At 29.9% G+C, this 18352-nt stretch overlaps 1 protein-coding gene across 3 annotated transcripts in view; it reads left to right on the forward strand.

Moving 5' to 3' along the window:
- Positions 1-18352, forward strand: part of LOC119612223 — a 185628-nt gene that overhangs the window by 23599 nt on the left and 143677 nt on the right. The window contains exon 1 of one of the 3 annotated variants that reach the window (XM_037967986.1): positions 1748-2468. The exons of the other annotated variants lie outside the window; for them this stretch is intronic. The gene's annotated coding sequence lies outside the window, so the exon portion shown is untranslated. Of the gene's footprint in view, positions 1-1747; positions 2469-18352 lie in introns of those variants that run through there. 3 annotated transcript variants of the gene reach the window in all.

Genomic DNA, 18352 nt, shown 5'->3' on the forward strand with positions numbered 1-18352 from the left:
AAAGAGAGCTGTTGTGTTATAGATCAGAGTTACTTAATCGGTGTTAAAAGTGGCATTTTCTTTTAAGTCGAAATATGAATTTGCTTTTGAATTTAAGAAAGTATTTATAGCCAATTTCCGATTAATAACATATATGTAGAGGAGACCTGAAAATATCATTTATATTTAACTCAAAATATACAATTTTTTCAATTAGTGGGAATTATAAAATTAAAAGAACAAATATTCCCATTATTAATGAAATACAATTTCATTAATATGATGAAACCGGCTGAATTCACACCAGCTTAACCATGAAATCCAATTTTCCGATGAATTCTGTTTCTATCTTACGAATATCTCTTAAGGGAGGGGTTCGTTTCTGGATTATTTGGCCGGTAATGTTCGGTGTAGGGAACCATTACAGTTGTCGAAAAGTAAATCAGTCTTACAAAATTTTTATAAAAAAACTCGCTGTTGAGAGCTGTAGTTTACTTGAGCTTTATAATCCCCCCCCCCCCCCCCGGGAGCATGTTACCTTGTTCAAATTCCCTAAGCTTGGTGTTATTGCAATGGTGGGGAAAACAGTTGCTACCAGTACCTCTATTCTGCCGGGGTATAAAATGCTGATGATATTAGATCTTTCCTTGGAATGATTTGATATGGGGTTGAACCAGAGAACCACATAATCTGGTACCACGTGAACCGGTAGCCCGCAGGGTAGAATTTCGGGCTAAGCGTTGGAAATGAGTTGGTGTTAAGTGTATATGATACGCGATGAATATAGGAGTATACGGACCTTAGCCACCCGTATACCTAGAGTTAGTGTGTCGGATGTTGTTCTCTATGAGTGTGTCGAATGAAAGAGAGGTATGCTGGTTGTGTGGTTGCAAGGATGCAAGATATCTTATATCAGTTATACCATTGAATTTTCCTTCCAGGTCCAGATATGTTCAGGGTTTACACAGTTCATGCCATATTTATCACAGTGTGTTCTCAGTAAGTAAGAAAAAGTCCCCGGCTTATTTGATGGATTCGTTTCGGTCCATTCCAGCAACGGAGAAGCAATGGTCACAGTAGCCATCGGCGTGTAAGAAATACAAAGGCCACCGCCCCTTTGTCGTATAAAGCCTGTGGTGAAAAAAGTACCACGGTGAAATAAGACAAACACGACAGGTGTTCACGTAAAGCACTTCGACTTTTTGAGCTTTATAATGATCATCGAAGTCCCGTTGGATATCTTCCGATATGCATCAGAAACATCACTTCAGTGTACAACTAGGCGGAGAAGCAATCGGTAGATGGAAATACGAATTACAACTGTTATACTTCTATATTATTCCACAAATTTATAGAGAATAACATCAGACACATTACACAATACATTTTGAGAAATAATTTAATTCTTCAGTGAGTAATTTGGAATGTCTTTCGCGGCTAGAATTTGTTGGAGCCATATATCGAGATATTTTTATTTATAAAAACCGTTTATGAATCTCTGCTTACTGAGAATATTATTAAAGGTGTGTGTATATCTGTTAGTTAGATATCAACAGGTATGAATCTCTAAGATATACATAAATAAATATTTGTTATTTTGAGAAAACCCATAAACAGAGAGGGAGAGTAAGACATGTCTTACGTTTTAACTCTTAACGTTAACGTTAAACAAAAAAGTCTACAGAATTTAAAAACGTAACGTAAGTTAAATGTCTACAAATGTGTATATTTTTTTCTTTATACAATTGGAATGAAGATTGTAAGAAAAGGTGTTTGAGACCAGTTAACGATCGGTATTTAAAGTGTTTACAACGTAGGCTCGGTAAACGTGTTTTAGAGTTTAAGCCGGGATTTTTATTTTGCAAAGGGTTTAGAGGCATTATAATTAAGGAATAAATTATTTAAAAATTAAAGTTAAAAAAAAGAAAATCGAAATTTTTAAAAAGTAATAAAAAAGTTTTAACGAAGAATTAAATTAAAGAAGAAATTCTACGAATATTTTAAATATTTCAAAAATAAAAAAAATCTATGAAAAAAAGTACTGTGAAATATTAATCGAATTAAACTTTTGTAATATACATATATAAAAAAGTCATTGTATTGTGGAAAAATATTATTTTTCAAATAAATCAATAAATAATAAACAAAATAAAAACGTCGTCAAACGAATAGAATAATCGAAAATAAAGTTAATAAATCAAGCAATATAAACAGCAATATATTGAAATATTTCTTACCACACATATTACGAGGAATAAGAATAAAAAATAAGAAATTATTGTGTATTGACACCTCTTTGTGCTAAACGAATTCTTTTATGAAAGAGTCATACAAAACAGAAAAAAAAGAAAAAAAAACATCTCAAGTTTAAAAATCTTGTGGTAAAAGAAAACAAAGAAATAAAGAAAATATATTTAAAATTAAATACGTTCAAAAAGGAATACTTGTATTTGCAGACAAACTTAATTTCAACACCGCCATCAATTAAGGTAAATTAAAAGTTTTTTTTTAAGAAACTTCTTTCACTTCTAGTTAAAAAAGCTATTACTAAAGACTAGGAGCAATAAATTAAACAAAATATAATGTAATTAAGCTTGAAATATTACTAAAGATGTTGTGTACGTTGGAACCTAGTTTGAACCCTAGTGATAAAGGTTTTATATTTCGATTTTACCTATAACATTCGCAAACCGATTGGTTTGCATTTCTACCAAATATTGCAGATTTTAGACACACCCATTACCCCCAAATAACCTGTTACAGAACTAGTTCTCTTCGCTTTATTAAAAAATGAAGAGATTTCAATATTCGTTTAAAAAAATTTCAGAACAAATTACAATTTTTTTATAACTATGTATGTATTGTTAAAAAAATAGCTTTTAATTTGCAAAAAAAGTTAAAATATTTGCACGAATTCGTTTGAACAAATAACAATAAAAATCCAAAAAAAAAATATTCATAAACTTTTTATTTGATTCTTAAATTAATTTATTGTAACTGTTTCGCCATTTAAATTAACATCAATTCAAACACATCGTTTAAATGATTCAACTTAATTTTATTGTTTTTGTATCCACCATCAAAAATTATGCAGGGTATATTGATTTTGTCATTCCGTTTGTAACACAGCGAAATATATACCCAAGGTATATATCTTCTGGGACCTGTTGAAAGCACGATAGGGTTCGAACGAAAAGAGATTGAAATTTTACACAAATATTCCCTAAAGGTAAGGTTGGGCAAAATCGGTCCACATAGCCCCCATATAAGTGGCCCCCGGTAACAGTTTTAACAGTTTTAAAAATATCAGTATAGGGATGAAATTCCACATAAACAAGTCTTAGGCGAACCGAAATCTCTTAACCAAATTTTATGAGGATCGGTCCATAATTGACCCCACTCCCCGTATAAGATCATCTTCAGAAAATGTCTTGACGTTCATTACTGGTTTAAAAATGCGAGTAAAGCGATAAAATTCGATATAAAAAAGTTCTATATGAGCTAAAATCTCTCTACTAACTTTTGTGAGGATCGGTCCATAATTGACGATCCATAATTACCCCTACACCCCCTCATAAGGTCCTCTTCAGAAAATTACTTTAACTGGCTTAAAAATGCGAATACAGTGATGAGATTTGACCAAAACAAGATTTGTATGAAACAAAATCTTTCTACCGAATTTGATTTACATTCAAAAATGATTTTAAAATGCCTCCTTATAGCGACGAAAGTCGATAGAACAAGATCTGTATAAACCAAAATCGTTCTACAAAATTTTAGGAGGATTCGGGCCATAATTGACTCCATTATACAGGGATAATCTCTTCTTCACGAAATGATTCATTACAGTCTTAATAATACCAGAAAATCTAAGAAATTTCATATAAACAACTTTTATGAGAACTGAAATCTTCCTACCGCCTTTGATGAAGATTGGCCGATAACTGATCCTATCCCCTATTTAAGAATTCCTTCATAAAATGACTAACTTTTATGAGTTACTTAAAAATACAACTTAAGCGACAAATAATTGTTGTATAAAACCGATGAGGATAGGTTCACAATTGACTCTACCCCCCATATAACATCTCTTACCTGTTTATGGTTATAGAAATTGATTTGATGGTGGGTATATAAGATTCGGCATGGCCGAATATAAAACTCTGACTTCATTTTATTTTTATATTTAAATATTTCATAGTTGTTGGTGTTATTTGTTTACTTATGTGTAAATTTAATTAAACTGATAAAAAAAGACGGTGAAAACAAAAATAAAGCATATTTAGCAAATATTTGTTTTCAAATAAAATAAATATGATCTCCGCAGCAGACAAAACAAAAAATCATAACTTAAATGTGATATTTATTTTGGTTGTAATTAGGGTTTTTATTTACAAAGCCGGGATGTGGGTATTTTTTCATATGGAATTCGAATTCGGGAAAGATTTTTAAACTTTTCATAGAAAAAAAATTGGTGCAAGACTTCTAATTAATAATTATGTTAACCCCTGTTGTCGCCATATATATTCTAATCCATTTTACGCACTTCGTTATAGGTTAGAAAAAGAATTGGTGCAAGACTTCTATATAAAAAGCTCTAATTGATTAGACGATTTCTCTAAAATTTTCTATAAATGTGGAGTTCATTAAATATTTTTTAGAAATTCATGAAAAATTTTATATTGTATCGGTCTTAGATTAACCTTATCACACGATATTACCCTAATTGCCTTCAGGCTGTATGTAGGTAATTATGTTAACCCCTGTTGGCGCCATATATATTCTAATCCATTTTACGCACTACGTTATAGGTTGGGCTTCTGCCTGAAAGCTAGAGTTAAAATTAAGTAGACGGATTATGGGTTTTCGATATAAAACTCCAGAGGTGTTTGTCCCCCAATTTAGAGTCATCCATGTAGCAACGGAATCCTACGGGTATTCGCTTTAATATTAAGTTTTTCAGTGTTTTAAAGATTCCGACTTATCCTGTGACTGGTATACGATTGGATACGTCCGATGTTTGTGTATAGCCTTCTAATGTGTCTAGTATTTATATATTGATGAAGTGTCCTATAATCGCCTTTGGACAGTTTGACTAAAGTCTCATATCTTGTACACTTATGTTTCAATGATTGATTAAAAGAGCAGTTGCAGAACCGTTCCACAGAACGAGTGTCGACTTCATAACGCTTCCACAGAACAGTTTGGAAGAGAAATCATTGGGTTCAGGGTCAAACTAGAACGTGTAAAGTCTATATTATCCATTCTGTTCAAATTTATTTTGAATACTAGCGTCTTTTGATCCAATTGTAAATCAACACAATGACTGCAACCGCAACAACAACAAACAGTCATATGAAGTATCTAAAAAAATGTACAGTGGACGTCCACTAGTACGAATTATATAGTGTCAGGCCCTTTCGTAATACCGAAAAATTCGTATTATTGTATGTTTAAATTCAAATAATACACATAAAATATTGGATTTTATTTATTTTTGTTTTATTTTTCATGAAAAATTACATAACGGAACAAAATATAATAAATGTGTATTATTTTAAATAAATTTCTTGTACATAAACAGGCATAAAAGGGACATATTTACGTATATGAATTGTTAATTTTGAAAGTATCGTGAGTCCAATGGTTGAAATGAGATATATGTAGAAGGATTTAAATTTTAATGTTTTTAAAAAGATATGTGCCAAAGACAATTTGCAATTTACATATGTGTTCTAAAATGTATTAAAATGTTCAGATTACATAAAACTTTTATTAGAAACTTGAATGGAATATACCACAATTCTCTAATTTATAATTTTCTCTTAAAAATTAGAATAGTTATCCTTAAACCCATTGTTTGGAATGTGGAGTCACTTTACTTTCAAAATTAACAGTTCATACCTACATATTTATATAAATATCATTTTACTTATTAAAAAATCCATCATTTAACATCGATGTTTATTACATTGTAAAATGATTCTTACGGCTTTTTCAATAACAGCGCTTTTGAGGCTTTAATATTGTTCTCAGCAGAGTTATTGTCGGGAACTAATAAAATACTTTCCTCATTGGCGTTATCATCCAATTTAATTTCTTCTCTTGGGTCATCAAAATTCCAATAAAATAAATTAATAACACTAAATAATTGTTGATTTGTAAATATACATGCAGTAAATTGTGTGTATAGGATTTTTAAAAATACAAAACACTTGTAATAAATACAAAAAACTTCAAAATTACTGAGCTTAAGGTCAATGATACCGAAATAATAAAATAAAAACATAATAAAAACTTCATTCATACGTAAATAAAACCAAAATTCCCATAAAAAATGCGTTATTCGTACTATCGAACAGAAAAATTGTGACTTTATTCGTACTATAGAGTAGACAATGCAACAATTTTGCCATTCGTATTATTGGACATTCGTAATAAAGAGTATACGTACTATTGGACGTCCACTGTACTATTTTCTAAACAATTATTTTAGAACAAGAAAATATTTTCAAAACAATATTCGTGACTTTGTAAAAATTCAAGTCATGATTTGTTTTTATAAACCAATTATTTATATTTTATAAATCTATTTTTAGTATTAGTTAGTGTAAATTATTATTATTTTTTCAAAGAAATACCTAAAAAATAATAATTTTTAAAAGTGTAAAATTCTTGTCATATATTTTTAGATTTTTTGCAAAATTTTTTAATTTTATGTTGTGAAGAAAATACCTTATTTAGATAAAAGAAAAAAAAAATGGCATGAGTTTTTATATTTAAATTTAAATATTTGCATATGTTTCGCATTACATTTTATGAACTTATTAAGGTACTAAATAATATATGCTATTTGTATACTTAGAAACAACCTTGAAATATTTACGCAAAGTCCAACAAAAATATGTTTTATAAATTTTATACTTGTTATCTCCAGAGGCTTTTTTGTACTCTCATCTCATGTTTTTGTCATATTCTTACTTTTATGAAAAAATAGATTTTATGTGTAGGTGGTTTATTTAAAAAAATATTGTGGAAATTTAAAGGAACATGAATTTGCGTTAATTTATATAAAAACTTCACTACTTACTATAATACGGATATGTCAACGATTGCTAATTACTATATACATTATATAGCAGTAGTTGAGTAATGTTTTGGTGCCAATTTTTTAATTAAGATTTGTTAATTAAAGTTTTACATTAAAATTTTCCAGAAACTGAAGTTTTCAGTTTGAAAACTTTTAATAGCTTAATAGTGTACTCCCTTGTATTTGTGTAGTTTAAAACAAAAATAGAAAGTACATAAATATATTAGGATTATAACGTTTTAAAAGAAAAAATTTATAAATTGCAAAACTGGTTTTCATACAAAACAAACTTATAAACAATAAAGTGCCAATGTGCCCCCGACTGTCTCATTCATATTGAAATGCTTACTATTAATAAATTTTTGTTGACATTTAATGTGCTTAATTAAAATTAAATGATAAAAAAATCTAATAAATCAAAATATTTATATTTTAATAATAAATTCTTAACTAAAGTATTTTATCTAAACAAATATTTTCGAATATTTTTCTTATCGTAAAAATTAAAAATTTTAATAGTTGAGTAAATTATCTATAGTCTATTTGACTATAGATCAGCCTGCAGTCAGCAAAATAAATCAAGCTGTAATCATTACTATAGATTAATATAAATATATCATAGAGTATCGTAGACTATAGTCTACAGTCTATAATCAAAACTATAGATAAATCTATGTTATAGACTCTAGATCAGTATATTACCTGCATTATGTCTGTATCATAGTATTGATTATATTCTGAACTATAGATCAGTCTATAGTCTGGACTATAGATTAGTCTATAGTCTGGATTATAGATCAGTCTATAGTCTGGATTATAGATCAGTCTATAGTTTGAACTATAGATCAGTCTATAGTCTGAACTATAGATCAGTCTATAGTCTGAACTATAGATCAGTCTATAGTCTGAACTATAGATCAGTCTATAGTCTGAACTATAGATCAGTCTATAGTCTGGACTATAGATCAACCTATAGTCTGGACTATAGATCAACCTATAGTCTGGACTATAGATCAACCTATAGTCTGGACTATAGATCAGTCTATAGTCTGGACTATAGATCAGTCTATAGTCTGAACTATAGATCAGTCTATAGTCTGAACTATAGATCAGTCTATAGTCTGAACTATATATCAGTCTATAGTCTGAATTATATATCAGTCTATAGTCTAGACTATAGATCAGTCTATAGTCTGGACTATATATAGATCAGTGTGGACTATCAGTCTATAATCTATAGTGTGGATTATAAACCATTCAATAGTTTGGTCTATAGGTCAGTATAAAGTCAGAACTCTTGATTAGCATAGTCAGAAATATATATCAGTCAATAATCTGGAATACAGATATGAGTCAATAGTCTGGAATATAGATATCAGTCAACAGTCTGTACCAAAGATTTGCCTATCAATAATCTCTACTATAGATCAGTCTATAGTGTGGACTATAGATCAGTTCATAATGTGGACTATAAATCAGTCTATAAAATGTTTGCTTTCGAATCGAGTTACAGAGTAACCCCCCAGTTTATTCAATAGGTTCGACTATAGGTTATTGTTTAATCTTGACTATTGATTAGTATTTAGTCTTTACTATAAAGAAGTCCATAGTTTGACTATAGACTATAGTCTGTAATTTTACAGACTATAATCTATAATTTTGCCTATAGTCGTGACTATAGATCAGTTTATCATTTTGGTTAAAGTTCATTCTACTGTCTGGAGTAAAGATCATTTTATAGTCTTGAATTCTATTATATATGGACAATAAATCAGTTTGGACTAGACTATAATCTTGAATATATGTAGATTTTTATATTATCGTAACTGCAGATATTATATATATTTAGTCTTTATTTTACTGCTATATTATCTTGACTACAATAAAAAAATATACCTGACCTCTTGTAAATATAGGTGAACTGTTCGAAATATCACTAACCAAATTAAATCAGCTTATAAAAAAATCTACCAAATCACACCATTCTCCCATTAATTCTTATTAAAACTAATTATTTATCTTTTTTGTTCATCGCTGAACTTTCTTCCCAAAAAAAAAACCAAGACATATATTTCTACGGGTACAAGTTGAAAGTTTTAGAAGCAACCGATAAAAGTGTAAAAAAAGTAAAATTTAACTTCATGTTTCTTTATCGCAACCCAAATTAAAATCGTGTTTATTTATGATTAATTCGTTGTTTATAAAAAAATAAGTACGTAGAAAGAGAAATATTGTGTTTTTTAACAAAATACCAACTAATTGATCGAATTAGTTTTAGCGGAAATAAATTGAACAACATTAAGATTATCATCATAGAAAACTGGCATCAAAGTTATAAAGTAGGATGTAAAATTTGTTACGGCACACAGTGGTCTTCTTGACAAATTTAGTTTGAAAAAAAGCACTTAGAAATATAAAAATTTTTATGAATATGTTACTTAATATGGTGGAATCTCATACCAAACCTGGGCGGATTAGATTAGGTGGGCGTGGCACTTTTCATACAAAATAACTGACATAAGGCCTGCGTTGATTTGTGTATTTAAATATTTTCAAAATATTAAAAAGAAATAAGAATGTATTGTCGGGCATGGCCGACCATATGATACCGCAAGGAGCTGCATTAATATTTGACATAAACGTCATAGTCATAAACGTCAAATGTGTGTTTCACGTCCAGTCGCTTGTCGCCATCATTCGCAATTGTAATCATGCTGTTAACTAAACTATTTACTTGTAAATTGTTGTCATTCTTCACCCTACAGTTCGGCCGGACAGTCCCGAGGTACATATTTAACCTACCACTTAAGGTTAGCCCTAGCCACTGACTGCACAGGTGACTAGCTATTTCAACATGTGTTTGTCCTACGAGGAAGTCAGTCGTCACTCTATAGATTACGAAGAGACAGACAAAAATCTTAAGTTTGTTTTTTAAGTGTCCACTATCGCTTTCAAAGGGGACAGTAAAGTGACGATTATCTTCACCCTCGTTTACAAAGAATTCAACCTTTACTAAAAACGAATTAGAGTTAATCAGTTGGTTAGATGTTAGTGGAGATCACTGTGTTTTTCGGATGCATTGGCTCTTTGTCGAACTGCTGGGTCATCTTAACCATTACAATCATCTACTAAATCATCACCATCATCATCGTAAAAACATGTGCCAGCAAAATACAAACACCATTTAAAAGCTACAAAATATAAAATCATTTGAACTTTGTTTTAATTTTATCGAACTTCTCTGTCTCTTCCATTGCCCTCCCCTTTCAACCATTATCATTGTCTTCTTTTTTAGCTTTTTCTTTATTTTTATGTTCAATACGAGTGGAATGAAATGAAGATAATTTTCTTTTTTTTTAACCGGAGTTTATTCCAAAGCCAAAACGTCTCAGTCAAATGATTTTAAATCATTGCCAGTCACTACTTTATCATCTATTTATTTAATAGTTTATTTAACAATATTGTTAAGTATTTTTTGTTGTTTGTTTAATTTATATTTTTGGACATTAATGTGATTTGATTGTTTCATTTTATACTTTTTTCTTAAATAGTTTTATTAAGATGCGTTCACATTAAACAAATATTTGGCTTCGATCTAGATAATTGCCATTTTTAGCAAATACTTTATTTAATTTTAAGAGGATTTTGCAAGAGCTGATAACGACAAACTTTTTAATAACACAGGCCGACAAATTTTTAACCTAGAGATCTAATTATTCTTTTCTAAAGGAATGAGCTGCGCTGATTCCGAATATCGTCTCAGAATCACATCTAGGATTCGAATTGAAAAAAGGCCATTTTTGGAGACAACTTATTTATAAAATGTAAGCGATCTGAATGTGTTGTAGAAATTCTTTAAAATAAAGTCTTAATATCTGACATATGTATCTTATTTCTTCTTCGAGATATCTTCACCTAATAAATAAAGTTGTCTTGGTGCTGTTATAACGTATCATAAAGGGCAAAATTGACGTTTTTTCAAACTTCAGGACACGATATCTCGAGTCCTCAAATCTCAGATGTGATGAAGAAAATCAGATTCGGATGCAGCGCTGCTCAGTCCTTTAGAAAAGTATAACTTGGTCTCAGGGTTTCGACTTTTTTCAAATTTTGTCGAACTGTGTAATCTTTTCTAAAATTAGTTTTTCTTAAAAGTATAAAAATCTAGCCTTTCCTATATTTAAGTTCAAAGCATCACTGATTTTGTGGTCACACTTTTATGTTGAAATATTTCTTTAGTGTGAACGTACTCTCAGATTTATTTGAAACTTCCTTTAAGTTTTTAATGTATTAAAAAGTTTAAAAACTATTTTCTAAATTCCAACGTTCCTAAAAGCTGTGATATACGGTTGTCAGATCTTACAATGTTGTCAGCAAAATGTGTAAAAAAAGTCGTGTGAACTTACAATTTTTGTTTTGCAACGTTGTCAGAAAAAGGCATTACTGACAATATTGCAAGACAAAATTTGTAAGTTGACACTGTTGTTAGACATTTTCTGCACATGTTAGTGCCAACGTTGTAAGATATAAGAACCGTGTATACATAGCTTAAGTAATTGAATTAATTAATAAATTTGAAAAGATTAATTGAAAGAATTGCTTCAGAACGAACAAAGTTTCTTTAAAGAAAGTTCTTTTTTATGGATTTTAAAACAGAATTATTCAATTGTTCAATAAAACAACAGTTAATATTGAAATTTTATTACAAAGACTTTATTATAAAAACTTTAAAACTTTGTTAATTAGACAACTTTTGTTTTAAAAAAAGGGTTATAAATTTTTAAATTATTTAAAAGAAAATCAAATATAAACTTAAATTTCTTTTCATCATTAAATATTTAAAGCTAAATTCCAAAGTAAATCCCTCATTTTTTTCAACATAAAAATATTGACGAGATTCTCACACTCTCGTTAAATTAGAAAGATTTAATTTAAAGCTGGGGTCGTTAACAAGAGAACCGTAAACCTATATTTTTTTAAAAATTATTAAAACAAGGTTTGCTTGAAAGCTTAAAGTTAACCGTTTGATTGTTTGTTCTAAAAAAGTTTTTTTTTTAATTTATAGTTTAGCGTCTCAGTCTCTTTTAGCTTAAAAGGCCGGTCACTGATTTAGTTTATTTGTTTTTTTATATTTGTTTCTTTAATTTAAAATTTATTTCTTTTGTATCTATGGATTTTATTTATGTATTTCGGTGCCATCTGTTGACTTAAATAATTAACTTTATCTCTTTTTGCCTTTGAATTCTTGGTTCAAATTATTCTTGTTAATAAATATAAAGCAACAAAAAAAATTAATAATTCTTTCTTTTTCTGCTTTTTTTTTTGCAATTTGTTGTAGTTGTCGTCTGAAAGTGTGTGACTTCTGTTAAATTTTTATCCAAAATAATCTTAATTTTATGGTTTCATATAAAATTTTGATGAAAATGTATTTTCCCTTGTTATATTTTATTAATAACTTGAGGCTATTTTGTTTAATTTTGATTTTTATCGATTTTTGTTTTTATTTATTTCTCTATAATTAAACTTTCATCGGTTATTATTTATATTGTTTTTTTTTTTTATTTATTAATAAAACAAGTCAAAGGCGTTTAATTTAAAATCTATAAAAATAGGGCTGTAAAATTAAATTAACTTGGATTGTGTGATGAGAAAGAACATGTGGAACAGGGTTGGCAAATGGAATTTTCAGATTGTACAAAACAGCATAAAAAATTATACCAAATTCAATTTCTTTAGGAATTTTTTTATCAATATGAAGCACTTTCAAAGTTAACAATTCATTTGTATTAGCCCGTAGATAAGTCAATAAACAAGTGCATTTGGCTACCAGATTTGTCCATATGTCTACTAACTAGTCTATAGACTAGACCACTCTAAAGACTAGATAATATACTAGTCTATAGGAATAGTCGGTAACTAATCCAAATTCCAATTCATAGACTAGTCCCTAGACTAAATTGTAGATTAGCGACAATTTAAAAGTCTTAGACTAGTCCATATTATAGTAAAAAGTCTTTAAACTTCTATTCGTAATATCATTTAAAAATAAAAGTAAAGAAGTATGTGTATACACTCTTTGTTAGAGGTTATTGCTGCTTTTCTGGTTGTAATCTCTTCCAGATTTCTTAACAATAAGAGAGATAAACAAGATTGTATTTTTCTTCTTCTGAAGTTAAATTTACAGAAGTATAATTTCAGATTATTAATTCAATAAGGAATTGAAACTTCCGAAATGAGAATTTTTTATCATTTAAAAAAAATTAGATATTATACATTTTCTAACGCAGTTTTGGTTATTTTTCTTTAAATATCCAGCAAAATCTTTTAAGTGACTACTTTATACCGTCTTAGCTTAGCAATAACTGATATATACATACATATATAAGTCTTAAACTGCCTATTTGCAAGACAGTATGGTAATGACATATTTAACACCCTACTTGTAAGCAGCGTGGTAAGAACCTGCCTATAATGACATCGCCGTTATAAAATAATAAATCAAAATGCCAATGTGTAAGTAGTGAAATGTTATATTAGCTTTTTAACTCGGTAATCGTGTAGATCTCTTAAATAAATGATGAAAATAAATTAAACGAATTTAAAGCCTATTTAAAAAACTAATTAATTTCAATATATCTGCAAGCTTAAAGTGATTTTAAATTGTAATTAACTTTTGTTCTATAAAAAAAAAGTAGATTAAGAAATATTAAATTTCAATTTAAAAGTTTTCGTCGAAACTAAATGAGAAATAAAGTGTTGTCATGTTTATGAATTAAGTTTTCATTACGAATTAATCCATGCCACTACCTACCGCTCTCCCAAGCTCCTCTACACGCTTAACTTGACAATTTCGTTTAAAATTATTCCTGATTTTTTTCCTGTTTAAGCATAAGAGCTAAAAGTTTTCTTTGCTTACAAAATGCCAATAAAGAAAACGAAATATACTCGTTCTTGTATGGAGCAAGTAAATTTTAACTTTCGCTTCTTAAAAGTTAAAAGAAAAGTTTCACAAACTAATAAAAAAAGTGCAGGAAAAAACTGCTACTACTACTACACAATTTAATACCGAAGACCTGTTACTAGTTGTTGGGTTCCTTGTACAAGTTTTTAATCCTTAATAAATTTAATTCCAACAATATACAGAAGAACTGAAAAAAGACAGAGAAAACTTAACGCCAACAACAAGTTATAGTGTAGAATCGAAGTAATCACAAGTCACAGGTAATGAGTACAAGTTACTTTGATCAAGTTTAATTCCTTTTGTTGCGTTTTATGAATACCCGTACCTTCAGGTGGATACTCTTGGTAGTTAGTTGTTTTAGTTTTTGTCCCCTTTTTGGAAAATATTTAAAAATGTCTTTCTAGGGAAAGACATTAAAAGACACTGCTGGTGGTATTTACGAGGATAGTCTGATAAAGTTCGATTTGTTGGCAAACTCATTTGTTCGAAGAACTTAATCCTGAAATCGATTAAGTCACGAACTTCCAGCTCTTAAACTTTCAAAGACAATAATCACGTTTATTCGAAAAATGGTATCTTCAAGCTGTTTACAAAATTAATCACTCTATGCTAGCGACTTTCTTTATGATAGATTTAACCAACTTAATCGACAGCCCTCGTTGCGTTTTAAGTAGACTTTATACATTTCGATACACAACAAGTTGTTTATTGCATTTCAAAACTAAAAAGGCGAAAGCTCTACAGTAGAATACCTAAAAGAAGGCTTCATGTGTCAAATGTATTAACTGCACTTTTTAATTTTATAAATCTAAAGTTTAGATGCTAAGCTCGAAGGTCTTGTGGCCCATTGTGATACCCGGTAGAATTGTCATTCTCTTATGTTGAGAGAATGGTTTCCCTCCCTAATTTCGTTGACTATTTGGTTCTTGTCGGTATTCTTAATAAAACCGATCATGTTTACTTGTGACGCATTTCTGAGACGGTCCAGATTATGGAAAAGAGCTCTACCAACTCTATGCTCTTGTAAGGCTGGGCAGTCACATAAAAGGTGTTGTACCGATTGCACTTCTTCTTCGTCCAAACAGCTTCTGCAGTAGTTATAATATGGCTAAGCACATACGTTCATAATTTTTGATAGGGTCGCCAGGGTAGTGTGAATATCCCTTTGCGCAAGGGTTAAGTCTAAGTGGGACCCTTTGGTTGCGCATTCATCAGATATTTCATTTCTCCGGATGCCCTCATGTCCTGGAACCCATATCAACTCAACGTGATGTAGCGTCATTTGTGCCAATGATCGAATACAATTGAGAAGACATTTCGACTTAATACAATTGGAGTTACGAGCCTTGATTTATGGAAGGCAGTCCAAGTACATTTATATGTATGATTGAAGAACCGTGCAGGTATCAGGTAGTCGAAAAGACAGTAGAAGACTCAGTATTTCGGAGAGGATTCCCGTACCCCTTTCTGTCTTTTTGCCATCATTATAGATTGATATCACGTCGTCCCTTAGGACAGTGTTCGCGGTCCAATCATCCCTCATCATATATGCTAAACTAAAAACTAAAACATTCTTTGTAATAATATCTACGTAATCTGTAGAATTATTAAGGAATTAGAAATTCTGGAATCTGCAGATAATGCCTTTTGCGGACAAGATAATTGTATTAGTTTTATTTTCAATGTTAAGCTTCCACTGTTTTCTAGACAAATTAATTGAAAAATTTTAAGAATCAAATGTTATGCCTTAATGATTTAATCTATTTGGCAATTTAAACATTTTATTATCAAAAATAACAACAGTTTCGTTACAAATAGTTTTTCTTGAAACAAAATAATAAGACGACAGTTTTCAAAAGGCTTCAGTACAAAAAAGGGCAAAATATACCAGCAGACAAGCACATCTATAATATTAAGCGGGGATTCTCAAAGTATTCTGTCGCAGGAATATAACCGAAGCATACAAAAGTTTAATCTGGCCACAGGGACTATTTCAAGGAAATGTTTGCATTAAATTTCTTAAATTATGTATTTCCTAATAATATGTACTACAGATTATGTACCTATTACAAAGAATCCTTTAGTTGTTGTTGCATGATTTGAGAATCTCTGAAGTTATTAATGCGTTAAAGACCTTGAATTTAGCATCAGGAGAAACTTGAGTTTTTACAAATAAGAACGTATGAATGTATGAAATTATTCCCTTTCAACAGGTTTTAATAAAAAATTCTCTATAATTCAAGTTGTAAGTTTGTTGAAAGTTTCACAAAAGAATAAATATGAATAAAATATTAAGGTAAATGTTGGCTTATACCGAATCCAAGTGAGAATGTTGTAAATTGAGCAGTTGTTAAGGGAATCAGAATTTACAAGTGGATATACATATGTACAACAACAACGTATGACTAATGCTGTTTCCACAAAAAGCTCCTTCTCTTTATATAGTTGAATACAAAAGGGAGAGAGATATCAGTAGAGATCAGTATTATCTTTCCACAAACACAATATTGTTTTTCTCATTCTTTCTTTACACAAAATAACAAATACATATTTCAATTTATTAAACTTGTCTTAATTCAGCGATCCATGATCTTTTCAAAATGATCATCTTCCTAAAAGCTTTTGTAGTTAAATTTCTAAACAATATTCTATTATCTTTACTCAAAATACCACCACATCAACCATACTTGTCGTCCATTATTTTATTACCAAATTGAATATAATTGTTTGAAATGTACATTTTGCAGCTTTGTGTTGCCATATTAAAAATAAATGAAAATAATTTGTTAATTACTTGTTATTTAGATGTTAAAAGTTTTGACAAACCAAAAACCATATACAACATCTGGTCAAAAACGAAAATGTAGAACATTACAATTGAGATAAAGATAAATAAACAATTTACCGCCAATATTGCTTTTTTTAATATATTCAACTTATTTGTATTTTGTAATATGAATGAATTAACTACCACATGCCATTTAAGTAGATTCTAATCAGATGGAATGAAAATTGCAATAGACAAAATGATTATTGAAATTAAATTGCGTTATTTCAACTTTGAAGTTGTCTGTTTGTTTTAGAATATAGATATTTAAGTATTTTGAAATGTGTAACAATTTCAATATATAGTGGAAACAGTATGTATCCAGTAAAAACTTGAATTACCAAGTAAGAGGTTAAAATGCTAATATTTACTTACACAATAGCATTCTAATTCATTATTTTAAAATGGTGGTGTCATTGAAGCAAGTACTTACCACAATTGCTTACAAGTAATTAGAAAAATCAGTTAATGTAAATCGTATGAAAAACCGTATACAGCTTCCATACCTTCACGCAGAAGCTGACTATTGAATTAGAAAATATTTATATAACACATTATTAATAAGGTGTTATTAAAGTACTTCTATGTAAACAAGAATGTAGATATGTAGTTAGGTTAGGTTGATAGGAGGATGTATAATATATTAAATCCGAAGAAATACACCTAGGCCACTATAGTGCCTGTTGTGCGCTCCTTTTCATAAAAAAATTGTTCACTGAATGTATTATTTCTCAATGTTCAGAAACTCAGTTTCCTGGACGTAATTCCTAAGAATTTTCTAATTAGTGTTAGTCAGGAATGTTATTTTCGGAATTACATCACTTCCAAGATACTTCTAACTTCGACGGATGCCTGACAGTGGCAAAGAAAGGGCTCCAGAGTTTCACTGTCCTCTCCACATGTTTCATTATTCCAAGAGGCCTTATGGGATTATTTCACCCATATTTTTAATTCAGCTTTTGTTGCGTCGAATGGTTTTGCGTTTGTTAGGTTAACTATCCCGAGCTCCCATCCCTTTAAAGCTCTTCTGAGTGGCCTGGCACCCATATGATGTAAACTTTACCTCTGGGAGAGTATTCAGTTAAAGCTTTCTTACAATTAAATATGGTCTTAGATTTAAATTCTATCACCTAATATCGCCCTAATTGCCTTCTGGCTGTCGGTAAATATATTAAGGGTTGTGGGCGCAATATTTATTCCAATCCAATTTACACATTCCGTTATTGCTCTGTTTCTGGGTCTCCAATACAGAACCCTAGGCCCACTTTGTCTCCCAATTTAGAGCCATCCGTGTAACAACGAATTCCTACCGGTATTTGCTCTAGTGTTCCGCTTGACCAAGACATTCTATCTGGGATCAGCGTTTCAAAGTTTGCGACATATTCTGTGTTTAGTATGTGATCAGGCACATCCGACGATATGTCCAATATACATTTATGACGTGTCCTATAACCGCTTTTGGACAGTTCGCCTAAAGTAAAAAGGCGTTCGGCTG

This window comes from Lucilia sericata, unplaced genomic scaffold, assembly GCF_015586225.1.
Source record: "Lucilia sericata isolate MDLA Ls3-8-SP2 unplaced genomic scaffold, ASM1558622v1 Contig000034F_arrow, whole genome shotgun sequence".
NCBI classification, from domain to species: domain Eukaryota; kingdom Metazoa; phylum Arthropoda; class Insecta; order Diptera; family Calliphoridae; genus Lucilia; species Lucilia sericata.